The following is a 15,582-nucleotide window of genomic DNA, read 5'->3' as shown; positions in this document are numbered from 1 at the left end:
TTCTGCTTTGCAGTCCTAAAAAACCTGAATTACAGTTAGTTCTGAGACTCCTTTGGCATTTATCCCCTCTCAGTTCCTGCACAACTACAGTCAGCTAGGAAGATTTGCCTTTATGAGAAATAATGAGCCAAAAGTAAAAAAGAAGTGGAGACAGGTAGGAGAAACAGAATACACAATGAAGGAGTAACAGAATAAAGGCAATGTCACAAATACTTCCATTCTATTTTGATGCATGAATTAATATACAGAGATTTTAAATCACAAGTTTAATGCACAGGAGTAAAACATTGATGTAGCTTAAAAAAAATAAAAAAAAATAACAAATAGCTGGTGTGATATGTTTGAGAATGAGAAACATGCATTATTATGAATTTGTATCACCCACAAATCATCTTTAAAGTGTGGTAGATACCACTGTCAACTTGCATCTGTTGGGGTTGTGTGTGCTTTTTTGGCAATTTTTTGGTAAAAATTAAAGAGAATCCTCCATTTTTACTTTCTTAGGTATAGAAACTTATGCAATTAATTAAATGAACATTGTCTATGAATCAAAATGATGGATCCTAACATTTATTGTGGCATTGAATAAGGCACTGTGCACACCATCATGCTGAATTAAAAAGCAATTCCATTGTTTTCAGAATATTTCATAATATTATGGGGAGAGGCTCAGAGAACTGGGATTGTTAAGTCTTGAAAAGAGAAGTCTCAAAGGAGACCTTACCACTCTCTACAATTACCTGAAAGGAGGTCGGGGCAAGGTAGGAGCTGGCCTTTTCTCCCAGGTGACAGCAATAGAGTGAGAGGGAGTGGCCTCAAGTTGCACAAGGGGAGGTTCAGGTTGGATATTAAGTAACATTTCATAGAAAGGAGCGGTGAGGTATTGGAGTGGGCTGCCCAAGGCAATGGTGGAGTCACTGTTCCTGGAAGTGTTCAAGAAAAGAGTATATGCTGCACTGAGGATCATGGTCAAGAGTGGTCACGGGCCTGGGTTGACAGTTGGCCTAGATGATCTTAGTGGTATTTCCAACCTTAATGATTCTATGATTCTGTGAATATTTAGGACAGGTTCCCACAGTTGGTTCTTAGACAAAATTCTAATTAATACTTACAAAAATCTAAATTATTTTTTGCCTTTACATACTAAATGTTAAAATTCAAACAACTCAAGTCAATGGCTTGACAAGCCTTCTACCATTTCCTTTGCACAGAACTGCTCCTACCAAAATAATCACTACGCCTGTGAAATCTGGGTTAAGGAGTTGAGAAGCCAGACAGCAAAAACTGCATTCGGTTGTTGTGCCAGACGGAAGTAAAATTATAGTTAGTGTTGAGTAGCTTGTGAATCTTTAAAAAAACAAGGAAAGGATTTTTCCTTAATACTGATTGATTCCATGCAATGTGTAGGAAGCTACTGAGAATTTTTTTATGTGATGTGTCCATACTTTGAATTATTCCAAACAATAGAGAAACAGATACCACAGCTTGACACAGTTTGGGGTTTAGCATTTTCTATTTCATTATTATTTTAGAGACCATCTGAACAAAACATGGACAAACTCACCCCCTGACCTATCAGGGAAATAATCTGATATTGATACAGAGGCAGACAGCAAACTGGCATGTACCTGTACAGCTCCACTGACCTCTGCCCTTTTTATGTTATCAGAAGCTTCGTACGCTATCTCTTATCTCAGTGCAACAAGAATATCTCTGATACATCAGTGCTTAGGACATAATGTTCCTAATATCACAGGTACTGATATACACTCTTTATGTCATTTGTGACCTCAGAGTCATTTGATTTTGGTGATTGCTGTTGGATTTAATTATGTCCTGCTCTCAGAGTTCAACCCCAGACTCGCAAGCTTCTATTCTTCCAGAAAAGAATGAAACGTGAACACAGCCAATCATTTTAGTTACTAAATCATTGTTAATAAGTGTATGTAAAATTTATATTTTTATAGACCTAAGATATTTTTAATAACTATTAAAAAAAAAACTACATAAGAAGAATTTATTGATTCACTAGTAATTTTAGAATAGAAAATGTTTTGAGTTTTCATGTTCCAGAACATGAACTGAATGACCAGTCATTCATATCTGTTCTGCACAAATTTAAATGATGAAACAAAAAGCCAGAGCATGATAAACACAGCACCAGAGAATGATAAAAACAAACACATTACTATCCTTGCAGCCGAGAGCTGACCTTGATTAAGGGCTCCTGCAGCAGAATGGACGCTCTGTCCAGCCAAGCCCTCTCAGCAACTCAGCTAGCTATATTCAGTTAAGTGAAAACTCCTCCCTAACAGAGGTCATTTTTCTCCTTTTCCCCTTGCTTATGTGGTAGTCAGATAAGATAAGAAATTGATATTTTGGGGTTGTATCCCTGTCAAAACATTGCTTATAAAATATTATACTTTGAAAGTAATTTTTCTTAAAATAGAGTGTGCCAAGCAAATAGGAAATGAACTTCGTGTTTCATCAATAGAAGAAGTGGGAGTGAAGCCCCATTAATTTAAGGCAACGATTTTTACCCCAACATTTCACAATTCTTATCACCTTCCATAAAGGTTTGTATTTCACTGAAATAAAATGATCCTTCATCTCCACTTCCGTATGTATAACACTCACCCTGTGACTCTGAAAGTCTAGAAAGTGTTATGAAAACATAACACTTTTTGCAGCTGGTTGTACATTTTTCAAGGCTGTGTAAAGCTTGAAGTATTTGAAAATGACAGGGTCTGTATGTGCTCAGTTTGAGGATCAGGGACAGAGTCACCCTTCCCTTCCTCAATCCTCCTGATAAATTCACACCATAAAAGCACTTCAAAAATGCTTCACTTCAGTTGATTGTATAGAAAAACATATAAGTTGTGCAAGAGATTATTGTTCACTTTAATATATAAAATTAAAATATGTATTTTTTTCTAACTCAAATTTTTCTACTTAAGTAACAGACATCTCCAGTGCTGAAAAGAGAAGTTCGGTCTTATCCCCAGACAGAGTGTGAGCCCTGTTTTAGAAGGAGAGCCCCTCTGTATTGCTACACAGGAGAAATAGTCAGTAGGTATTAAACAGTAAATTATGAGCTGAAGAGATTCTCTCTACTGTTAACAACTGGAAATACTGTTGGAATTCAGCTACCATAACTTCCCTTTATAGTGTAAAAGAACACGAAACAAAGAGGCTTCTGGTGTTTGGCCTGGTCATCTTTGGTACATTGACATGGTACAGTTACATCAACATGTACCAGATATGTACATAAATCACTATGAAAATAAAGCTTCCTGTTTACTTCTATGGAAACTAAAACTAATACAAAGAGCTAAATAACACTGATAGAGCAAATTCTCAGCTACAAAACACTGTTTCTCAACACAGTCATCACCATTAGCTATGCATTTTTGCCAGCGATAAACAAGAGGCTGTGTGCCACGCTTGTAAAAATCTGCACCAGCAGAGGTGATCCACTGTCACCACTGCTGAAATGCACCACCCATGACCTCACTGTGCTCACATCCACTGTTTGATATCCATAGATGCTCAGCACGCATTGATGGATGTCAGTGGGTGCAATTTTTTCCGCATGGAGGGATTGAATGACACACCTTTGGTTCACACACACCTCCATGTCAGATGCCATTTTGTCTTTCTGCTACCATCTGTCACACGACAACAGAATGCAATGAAATACTGGTAGGAAGGCTCATCCCCTACTGCCATACCACCAACACCAATCTCTGATGTTGTGGGCCAACTTAACAAAATAGAAGGCATTACTTTTGGAACAGCCCTTATATGTACCAACTGCTCACTTAGCATCCACACATACACACACAGGAGCCCTTCCAGTGTCTCTGATATTCCTTTTGAACTTTATCTTGTGCTGATGGACAACAGTCAATAGCCCATAGGCATTAAAGATGACAGACAGATATGTGTATTTTTCCCTAGGGTTTAACTGCAGTTGAAAGTTGATACAATCTTTGGGTAAAACAAAACAAAAATCAAACAGTGCTCAGGAGAAATGTGACCATGGAAAAAAACACTGCAAGTTGCAAAAGGTTAAGGATTTGGAATTCATTTTCCAATAGTTAAATGTCTAAATTCTGTCAACATTGATGTACATTAAGCACAAACGAGGAAGAAAGCCTAACCATACGCTTGTGTATGTCAAGACTCATTCATCACATCGAGACATTAAAATGGGCTTTTATCATGCCAGCAAATCACTGCTAACATGGGATGTTCACCTTCAAAATCAGACCATGCTCATATGTTAAAAATATGGATTGACATACAAAGCACAGTGCGCCTTTCAAAGATGCTGCTTAGCAGCACAGTGTCTTTTCACGCATTATTTTTGAGCTGTACCCACACAAAGCTCAGAAGCAATTCTAACTGGAATACTAACAGCTAAATGGTTTTGATACGTATGTTTTACTTCAATCGTACTTGAGATATTACATACAGTCCTTATGCCCTTTGTTCTAAATTACCCAAGACTATGATGCAAACATAAAAGTGAAGTTCAAATCTTCCCGCAACTCTTGCTACTCAGTGTAAGCAAGATGCCTACAACTCTTTTGGATCAACAAAGCCTGTTGTGTAAAATTCACTCATAGTCTCAATGGGAAAAGAACAACTCATTGCCACTTGTTATAAACCTATGTTAGCCCAAGCTTTCTACATAGCTATATCCCAATTTCTATAGTATCTTTCCCTGATTATCCCTATCTGGTTTCTCCTCTGGAGACGTCACTTATCAGCTCTTTCTGTGTTATAGAACTGTGCCTTGTCACCAAGCCTGGAGAAAAGCGATAATGAACCAGTCACAATGCAAAAGACTTCAGAAATGTTTAATGCACACAGCCGTAGTTGAGAGGAACTGCACTACCCTGAGTGCTCATCTATATTAGTATAATTCAATTACCCGATTAGATAGTGTTTTGAGAACAAAGTGTTCTACAGCTTGTTCCACAGTTATAAATCAAAGATAAATGGCCTGTAAAGAGTACTTAGCTCCTAACCCCAAATGTCCATGAAAATCTACAGATAGAGCTGAGGAACGGAGAAAGGGTAGAGCAACGTAGACATTTCTGTATTATGACTGTGATCTGCATCCGTCTGAAAAGTGTTTCCCTATGCAGAACCAATAGATAGAACCAAAACAAACTTCGGCTGTCAGAAGGCCAATTCACAGAATCACAGAATCATCAGGATCAGAAGGGACCCCTTGTTAAGCAGGTTCCGTAGAACAGGCTGACTTTTCCTACATCTCCATTCAGACATCTGAAGTTAAGCATCTGGTCTTCACTCCCTGCCCCCACCCCCCACCATATGGAAAATGGACATAAAAGACTGAATTCCTAACCCAGAGCTGTGCAGCCTGTCAGTGAGAGTGAGCATCATACCGCAAATCCTGTTTCGAAGTCTTCACCCACAGACAAACACAACTTGAAAAATAAAACAGAGAGAGAGCAATCTCTGTTTTGCTTTTTTCCTACATTCCTCCAAATGGGAAGCAATACAGAGTGGCTGTTTCACAGATGTTACTGTGCAACATCCAAAATAAAACAATAAGTAAAACGTAAATACCACACTGAGACCAACAGACTTCGAAGGAGCAGGAAAAAACCCAAATAATAGCAGTAAATGGATTATCCAGAAGTTCTGCATACAGCTGGGAGCAGTATGTACAGGAAGGAGGAGCAACAGCTGCAAGTTTAAAAAGCCAAACAGAAGCCTGGAAAACCATTCCTGTCAACTTCACATCTAAAATTCTTCTGCAGTGAAGTCTGCAGAGTCCTGACAGTAAGTATCTTACCGTGAATTTTTTTTGTTAGTTTGTTAGATCTTTTGTACAAAAGAAATATAAAATAGGAACAAGGCAATTGATCCATTCTCAAACCTGTAGAAGACAGGCAAGATTTATTTGACTTCTAATTCTGCGGCTCTTTGTCTATCAAGGCAGACCAGAGCACATACAAAACACAGACATAGATGTCTTGATTCCATTTACATAAAAAAAGTTGAAGTTAAATTTTTCTTCTAGAAGGATGTTTTTAAAAACCACCATGTCTCACACGAGGAATAAAACCTTATCACTCCCTGACACAACATTCTGCATTGGAAACTTCAGCATCTCCACTGTAGGTCTTCAAATACATCAAACAGATACAGAATTCATCCCTGAACCTAAGTCTGCTTCCAGTGGTCTTAACCTGAGTGCCTGACTTAGTACTGTTCCTGGGCCACATGCCACATGTCACTGTAATTTTTTTCCATTCTCAAGTTAGCTTCAGGGGTTAGATTTCCAAAATCATTCAACATATGCACTCAGAATCAAATTTTCAGATGAAAAAATGACCCAGACAGAATGAGAATTGTGTTCAATCCTTGCAACTTACACTGAGAACTGTCCCAAAGCATTTTGATATATAAGAAAAAAAAATCCCAAAGAAACAAAATTAATTGAAGAAGCACACACTGAATCTCCTTAGAGTCATGGAATTGTTGGAATTGGAAGGGATCCTTAAAGGTCTTCTAGTCCAACTCACCTGCAATGAACAGAGATACCTACAGCTCCATCATGTTGCTCAGAGCCCCATTCAGCCTCACCTTGAATGTTTTGACCTCTCCAAAGTCATTCCTAAGTCACATTTTCTGTTCTCCAAAACAAGTTAAAGTGTTTCTGCTGTCCTGCAGTCAATAGCACACAAAAAGCCAAGCAATTTATTGAGAAGAACAAACAGCTGTAGGAGTAATTGTTCACATAAGCAAATTCCAGAGTCCTTTTTACATCTCTTCATGCTGTTATGATGTGCCTCTTCCTGATTTCAAAGCGATGACCGTGGCAGCCTGGTTTGAGGAACCGAGAACATGCTTGGCTCACACAAAGACAGGCAAATAGAGCATGACATGAACCCAGGCACTACCTGCTGCTGCCCAGGGTACAAGTCTGCTTTCCATTAAGCCATATTTTCTTTGATTCCTAGTGCTCACTTCATGTCATATTAATTTCCATACTTTCCAGTAGTATTTTTCTCTTTTTTTTTTTGCCTTTTGGGCCTTTCAAGGGAGAATGGAAGAAGTTTCCTACAGCCTTCAGGATAGCCCAAATAAAGGGGCATAAAAAAGCTCACATAGTTCAATTGAAATTATTTCAGAAGTTTTAGCAAAGTAATTAGGATGTTAGGGCCTCAGATGAAGGACAGAAGAGAATGTCCATTGGGCAGTGATCTGCAGAAACGTGTCCCAGGCCCATGTGTGTTACAGGAAACACCAGGTCAGTCCAGCTCTTCCACCCACTCCTTTCAAGAGAAGCCAACTTCTCAGTTGCAGGCAGGCCTATTTTCTTTTAACCATTTTTACTGGACTATTTTATCCGTAACTCTTTATATCTCTATTTTAGGTAAGGAAAAAAATGAAAGAATGGAAAATAGTACACAATATCCAAGCAATCCTGCATATCAATTGAAGCTATTCTCTTCCCCCATCCACCGCCCACCCACCCTCCCCCCCCAAAAAAACCACCCAAAAAAACAAACAAAACCAACCAACCAACCAAAAACACCGAAAACAAAATGAAACAAAAACACATAAATACATAAGCTTTTGGCAATGTGGTAATGTTGTTCTGCAAGTAATCTATACCAAGAAAAGGATGTGAGTATATAATGAGTGAAATTATGCAGGCAACACATGATGAAGAGATTCCTTAGAAGTATATTTAGAAAGAAAATTGAATGCAATAGAGGAAGTAAATAAGTAAAAATGTGTAAATGGTGAGTGATTGATCTTGTCTTGCTGAAAAGCTCTTACTTTGGTTTCAGTTTTCAATCAGAGATGCGGAGGAAAAAGATTTTTCACAGCATGATTTCTTTGGAGTGCACAAAACCTCTAATCCAATGAAAGATGCCGGGCCCGTTTAGCGCTAAACCATTTATCTTCCCAAGGACTGATTTTCCCTTTCTCCTTTAGTACGATAACATGGGGTAAGCGAGGGATTGTGATCCTCAGCTGTATGCTAAGTAGAGCCATTCAGAGCGCAGGCTTCCTGTATGGACCATTAACACTGACCCTCAAATACACACTATCTTTGTATGACTAAGTTTTCTGTGAAATTTTCTCTAAATGCTTCTTGAAGAGCTTAAGCAATATTTTTACTGCTTATTAACAATTGAAGAGCACTGAAGTAGATTACTTGGGTTTCTGAGGCTTTTAACAGCACCGAGACAGTGAAGCACACTTTTTTTTTTTTTTTTTATCTTGTTATAGTGCATTCTGCACCTCCTTATCCTCAAATCACCTGCAGTGAGATCTCCGCTCCCTCCTTCCTTCCCAGTGGCTGCATACTTCCTAGGTGCTTTTTGACCAGGTAGGTAATTCAGTACATAGATTGTTTTACTTTTGCTGCACGTTATCTTCATTTAAAAAATAAGATACAACATAACACTGCTATTTATTTCAGTCTTCATTTGATGAGATATGCTGGGTTCAAGCTGGCTCATCCTGCTGCTACTGGCAGTAAAACTCAAACAGTGAATGTAACAGAAGAACAGATTCCAGACTTCACTGTACAAGTCAGTTCTATTTGCATGCCAAACAGAAATAATGTTCCTCATCTTATTAATATTCTGCTCTTTGTTGACAAGCACTGGAAGAATCAGAAATAGTCAATGCAGTGTGAATTTCCCCAGCACACTCTTGCTGCTCCTTCTCTTGGTCCATCTCCTTCCCTTCCTTCTCACTGCCATGCTCGCCCCTATGTGCCTCTTTCCCATCTATCTCACATGTACACTTCTGTTAGCAAATTTGGGAATAAACCACCTCTAAACCTGATTTAGAAATTTGTTCAGGGCTTGCACCAGTGGCTGAACACCAAAACAGAGAAGAACAGAATGTGTCACAGGTAAAACATCCCAATGTGGTAACTGGGGAGTGCTCAAAACGATGGAGGGACATCTCCCAGTTCCACCTTCTGAGGGCTATTTACCACAGCATCAAGGTATCACACAGAGATGATCTGAAGGTCAGCCTTCTCTCCTTGGTGTCAGTGCCTGCCAGGCACCAGGAGCCTCGTGGTCTTCCTGACATGTTGGGTTTGCAGTCACGACAGCACTGACCCTCTCAGCAGCTATATCCAGCTTGGACCTGCTGCTGGAGCTACTGCAGCCTATGGGTGTGGCTGTAATACCTGGTAATTTAATTTGGACAGATATTTAGATGAAAATAGCCTTCTACGCTGTATTTGTCATTCCCTGACAGAGGTGGAGTCACCATCCCTGAAGTGTTCAAGAAAAAAGTAGATGCAGCACTGAAGGACAGGGTTAGTGGTCATGGTGGGGATGGGTTGGGGTTGGACTTGGGGATCTTAGAGATCTTGTCCAACCATAACGATCCTGATTCCTGGAAAATGTATCACTATAGCAAACTACTTTCCTATGCACTATTTCTCCCTCTACTAAAAACAAATAAACAAAACAAAACAAAACAAAAACAACAACGACAACAACAACAACAACAACAAAACAAACTGGGTATATTTGGGGGCAGCAAAGGAGCTGAAAAGCACAGCTAGGATTTCATCTATCACACAATCCAGTTTGCATCATGAACCTACTTCCACATGATGAAAACACCTGTTGTTCTAATTGCAGCTCAGCACTGCCTATACAGATACCACAGATCAGAGTGCATTGTAGACTTAAAGTCAACCGCACGTGCCAATGGAACAGCTGGGGTCACAGCAGATAGACAGACAAGACCGCGACAAGATGTGGCTGTGCTGCAGAGTGGCCCACTGTTCAAAGACTCATACAACCCAGCACCATCAGGGAAGAGTGATCCCAAGGGGAGGATGTCACATCCCCAAGGAATAACCTATTTTGAAATGATATGCAGTGCCTCCAGTTCCCCAGATTGCTAGGTTATAATGATCTTTGTATAGATAAATAAGCTTGGCTTTCGGAGGAAAAAAATAATTGTTAAAGAGGAGCCTCTTAAGAAAAGACAAAGTCCACCATAAAGGAAAGATAGCAACCTGCAAGTTTAACAGTGACTTCTGAGTGATACACCTTTGATTTTGAACACATTTTGTACTCCAGAAATTTGTGTTCCCTCAGCAAACTACTTACTCATTCTTTTTCAGCCATCCTCTTCAATATCTGATTTAAATTCTCCAATGACTACTTGTGATTTTTCCACAGCTGAATATTGAAACATATTAAGAAGGAAGCAAAAAATAATTTGGTCAGGGTTCAGTAAAAACACTTGCCTACTGTATAGCAAAACAATCGGTTTATTCACACTCTTGATTTCATTATCTACACTATCAGGAGGTAGAATTATTTTCAAATACTTCAGGAATGCACAGTTGTTTACTAGGCAGACATATTTTAAAGGCTTTTTAGTGAAAACAGCATAGACAAAAATAGAGGAAATTTCTGACCCAAGTGTTGGAAAAGTAGTGCTTAGAGAAAAAAGATGCAATATTAATTTTTACAATAATAATTAAGAGAGGCTGTTGCCTCTACATCCATGAGAATATCTTAGTTTGGGAATTTAAATTAAATGTGCTATGTGTGCTAGACATTCAGAGGAGAATCAGCAAGTCAATGTCCACTGTTAAGTCTGAGTTTGTGTTATCTTCCAGAATAACTCATTTACAGTAATTAACAAATTATTATTAACAGACTCAAGACCCAGATCAAGTGCAGAAACTGCAAATTTCTTAAGTCACTTAGGAAGTGTAAACCTCACTTTCACCTCGTCAGTACCAACGATCAGTCGGTGTTCAGGGGTCAGCATTTGGATCTATTACAACTGAGCAACTCAGCTGAAGACTCTAAGGATATTCATGGTCTGATGACCAAGCATCAGATGATACACTGCTAGTCTGGACTCAGAAAGGGGTGACTGTCATCTGAAACTGGTATCTACTCCAACAGGTAAGCTCTCATATCAAGAAAAAGATACTTCTTTAGAAGCAACAGGTATTACTTTCAGAACAATGTGATATGCAAGTACAGCTGCCAGTATTTTTTTTTTTTTTTTGTCTGAAAAGCAGAAACCTGGAGCTGCCATTGAGCAAAAAATCATACCAGAAGATTCCTAAGAACAGACGTATATTCTAAATTCTGATGCAGTACCCTGTGCACACGCACCTGCTTATGTACATGGTGGATGACATCTTCTAGATACTACAAATCTACTTTCTCTACCAGATTCTGGTCCCAGTAATTCACACCCTATCAGATGTCTCAAGGATACCATCTCACCATCCAAACACACCTCCTTGGCATTAATTGCATTAAAAGTTATCTGAATGCACCTTTTACAACATATTTTGTGTTTTGGATTGTAGATGCAGTCAATTTTTCTGAGATCTCTTCTGGTCCTTCTGTTTCTCAATCTGCCTGCATGAGATCATTTTCACTACTACATTTCACCAGAAATGACAGGCACTTCATTAAGAAATATTATGACCCTGCTTGGGATTTCGGGGGTCTTATTTCATTTTTATTTTTTTAATTTTGATGCACAAAGGATCAAGCAGGCAAGAAGAGTTAAACTTCCTCAGCACTAAAGGTGGGAAGAGGAAAGTGTCATGGAAACTTTATACAGAGCATTTATTTGCACTTGTGAAAGCTGTCCAACTCATGCCTTCAGCATGTATGTTTCCACAGAACAAAAAGCGATATTTTGTTAGAAAAGTCTTTGGGCAAAACAAAAGAAAATTTGGGATTAAATGGCATTATATGCTAGAGATTTTGCAATGGGCTGGTAAGTCCCTCCATTCATACTTGCATCCATTTTTGTAGATGCTGCTTTGCAGAAAGTCTATTCCATTTTTTTATTATTATGATTTAGTATACTTCTGTGGTTTTTTTCCTTTAATGATAGTTGTTACTTTTCTTCCATTTGTTGAAAAGGAGACTTTACTTCACCAGAGAGTAAGGTTCATCTTACAAACAATACCATGAGCTGCCTTTTGTGAAAAGAACCCTCCTCTCTAAGTCAAACTCTCAGTTCTTGAATGTAAATAAAGACAATATCTCATATATCCTACTAGTTATAAATGAATTGAACTAGTTTACAAAATGTGATCTAGAGGGAAATTGAAGATTGATGCATAAGAATATCATGCAAGGTTTAGATTCAGGATTTTATTTCACTCAGAATAAATGCCAAATATGGTTGTGCATAATGCAATTCCACTAAGCAAAGCTTCCTCTTCCCCTGCAATTCATTCCACAAAGTGGAACTATTCACTAGAAAAATCTCCTGCAAACTGAAATAGGACTTAACAGTTATTTGAAAAATTTATGTAAGCACTAATGTGATAATTTCTCAATTACACTAAAATCTATTTACAATGAAGTCATTATCTTCCCCTTTCAGACTGAAGAGGAATAGAACTAGAATTTGGGAAACAGAAAGTCCACTACAAAAAAGTTCATAAATCACAGTCCCATACAAAATTTACTGAATAAAGAAGACAGATAAAACCAACTATTTATTCCACTACAAAATAGATGTCAAAATATGCATCTAGAGTACATAAAGGATCCCACTGAAATAAGCAAAAGCAGGTAAGGTACATATCTTGAGATAGGATTCCAATCAACTAACTGATAGAAAATCTTCTCCCATATGCTATTGCCTGTGAAACATCACAACCTAGGGGAAAGGATGCTACCAACTTAAAATATAATTGTGGAGTAGTATTCTTCGATAATTCTTCACTTTATAAACTTCCAATGATTTCATATACATATTATACATTTTCTCCCTTGGATGTCTTTTCTCTAAAGCTTTGAAGTCCTGTCACCAGCAAACATAATTAGCAAGCAACACTGAAGACCATAAAAAAGCAGTTATCGCAAGTAATCTCCACTGACTTTCTAAGAGTCTGTTCTAAAGAATCCACAGTGAGAAAGTTTAAGTGCTAACCACGTATGAAACACTAGTTAATCATTGGGTGTGGCCAAATATGGCCTTGAAGTGAGTGGTTTACATTCAACATTCACAGTGGTTATGCAATTTGATGCCGTCCCACGTGGATGGTATGTGGGTGCCAAAACTTGGCAGATGTTTCAGTTCCAACGTGTTCTTATTACATAAATACCTAACTGTCATCATAGGCTAATATGGATTGAAAGTAAAAGACTTAGCAAATTAAGGCTCTGAAAGTTAATTTATTAGAAAATAAGGAAATCAAATTATTATGATTATCCAAATATGAGCTATTGTGAGATACCACAGTCATTGAATTGATAACAGGAGAACTTTCATCAAGCTTTAGCAGGGTCTCAAAAGCAAAGCTTTTAATCAAAATAATTGGGAATAAATAATTGAGGCTCAGTTCACTTAAATCCGATACTAGAATCTAACAAACACTTAAATATCACCAGTCCAGACAAAAGAATCAAGCAGATGCTTAGATGACATCAGTCTAACTCTCCTCATACCTTTACTCACAGAAAGGGTGCCAAGATAGCGTTGGCTACGAAGACAGTCACTGCCCCAAATGCACATGCGTTTCACGGCCTTGTGGCCTCACTCCACTAACCTGTAGAGTAGCAGGTTTTGACAACTGTGTGAACCGCACTGCTAAATGATGATCTTTCCTCTCACAACACCTGTAATTCAGCCCCGGGTGAGTATTCAGGTGCGAAAAGCCTTGAGAGCAAAATCCAAACACTTGAGTTGGATTTCATGTTCAGTCCTTGGTTCACAGTTGGGAAACAGAAAGTCTACTGAAGATTCAAGACATCAAACTTCTTCCCTGGGTTGTCCTGACTAAATAAATCTTTGATTTCACAAGGATTTCCACTGTTAAAATAAAAAACTGGAGTGTTTATTTATTATTATTTTTTACGTATTATTATTTTTTCAGGAAATACTTTCAATTATTCCCACGTAAAGAATATCATCAAAAGAATAATGGGCATTTTTGTACTACTTTAAAATGATCTCTCCTTTAGAAGCAGTGTTTCTAAGCTCTTAGTTTTTAATGTGGGATTTAGCTAAGATGGCAATTCTGTACAATATAATAAAAGTATAATGACAATGTATCAGAGGGCTACAGAACCATAAATATCGACACGGAAATTTCTGACTTGCATTCCAGTTTATCGTCCATTGACTTTTTTCTGCTTCATGTAATACTCTATCACTCCAAAATGCTTTTCTTCTAGAAAGATCATTAAAAATTACTGAACAAAAAGGATCTCTGTAGGCTTACATTTATGTATTTACATCAATAGGAATACTGCTATTTGGAAAAGCTTCCTGCAATGAAACTCACATTACTGTCCACTGAGACCATACTGGCCAACTGGTATCTTTATTTGTCAGTGGATAACAGCACAGCTGACCCAACTGCTAATCAGCAGCATTTGCTGATGGCAAACAGACTATCTTAAAAAAATGTTTAAACCAGTAATAGTATTATTTTCCTCGAATGAATGTTACAGTGATCTTCCACTTACATTTACTCTGGTAACGTGACTTGCACACAAATCTGACCCCGAGAACTTTCTAAATTTCATTATTTATTTTCAGTCCCAGGCCCCACAACAATTACTCACCGTCTCAGCACCATCAGGCCCCTGCAGTTGTACTACATGGGATGCACTTTAGTGGCTCAAGTGTGAAAGGGACTGCCCACGAATGCACTTCTTTGCAACTTTTTGTGAACTCATTAGGTGTTGTCATCACTGACCAGTGCTGAACTGTGGTTCCAGGAGGAGGCACACACGTGCTCTGCCCATCTAGCCCTGCATGCCTGCACCCATTACATCAGGCTCCTGCCAGGGTGGGTTGATGTTTGATCCCAGAGCCTTGCCACTGCCGTGGCATGGCCAAAGACAGACTGTAGGTATGAATCAAAGCCTCAAACCTGCAGAAACTGCTTATGTTGTTAAAGTCATAAGCAGAGGAAGGAAAAAAAAAAAAAAAGAAAAAAAAAAGAGCAAAGGAATACCTGGCAAGTGAAAGTTACTGCCTTTTTGAAAGTGGACACACCTTAAGACATGTGCTGTACAAAAGGGAAATATTAACTAACTATGAGGGTACACTTAGATAAAGAAATTACTGTAAGGTGGTGGGTCGAGTTTGCAGAGCAGTAGCTCCACTGGCTCGCTGTGATTGGTTTATTGCTCTCCCATCTAGTCCCTCCACTGCACTAAGTGCAGCTTCCAGTGAAAAAATGATTGTGGTGGCAACAAAAGGGGCATTAATTGATAACCCAGCTGGATGAGACTTCACAAATATGTCCTTTACATTTTGTAAACTTTATGGGGACTAATTGTCTTTCAGCTATAGCTGAAGTGAAGAGCATCCTAACCAAGGCAAGGCTTAAGAGAAGGACTTTTGCCATTATAACCTACTCCACGTTACTGCATCTCTTGTGATGACCTCCAAAAGGTCTCTGTCCTTCCCCTACGGCTGTGCCTACACACCACCTCTGCGTACAAGTTTATTCTCTGGTATGATAAGTCCTTCTTTGCTTTGCAAAAGGTATTGTCATACTGTAGACTGAGGTTAAATGAATATTTACTTGTTTAA

The sequence above is a fragment of the Gallus gallus genome, chromosome 5 (assembly GCF_016699485.2).
Source record: "Gallus gallus isolate bGalGal1 chromosome 5, bGalGal1.mat.broiler.GRCg7b, whole genome shotgun sequence".
NCBI classification, from domain to species: domain Eukaryota; kingdom Metazoa; phylum Chordata; class Aves; order Galliformes; family Phasianidae; genus Gallus; species Gallus gallus.
Note: the sequence above shows the minus strand (reverse complement) of the source record.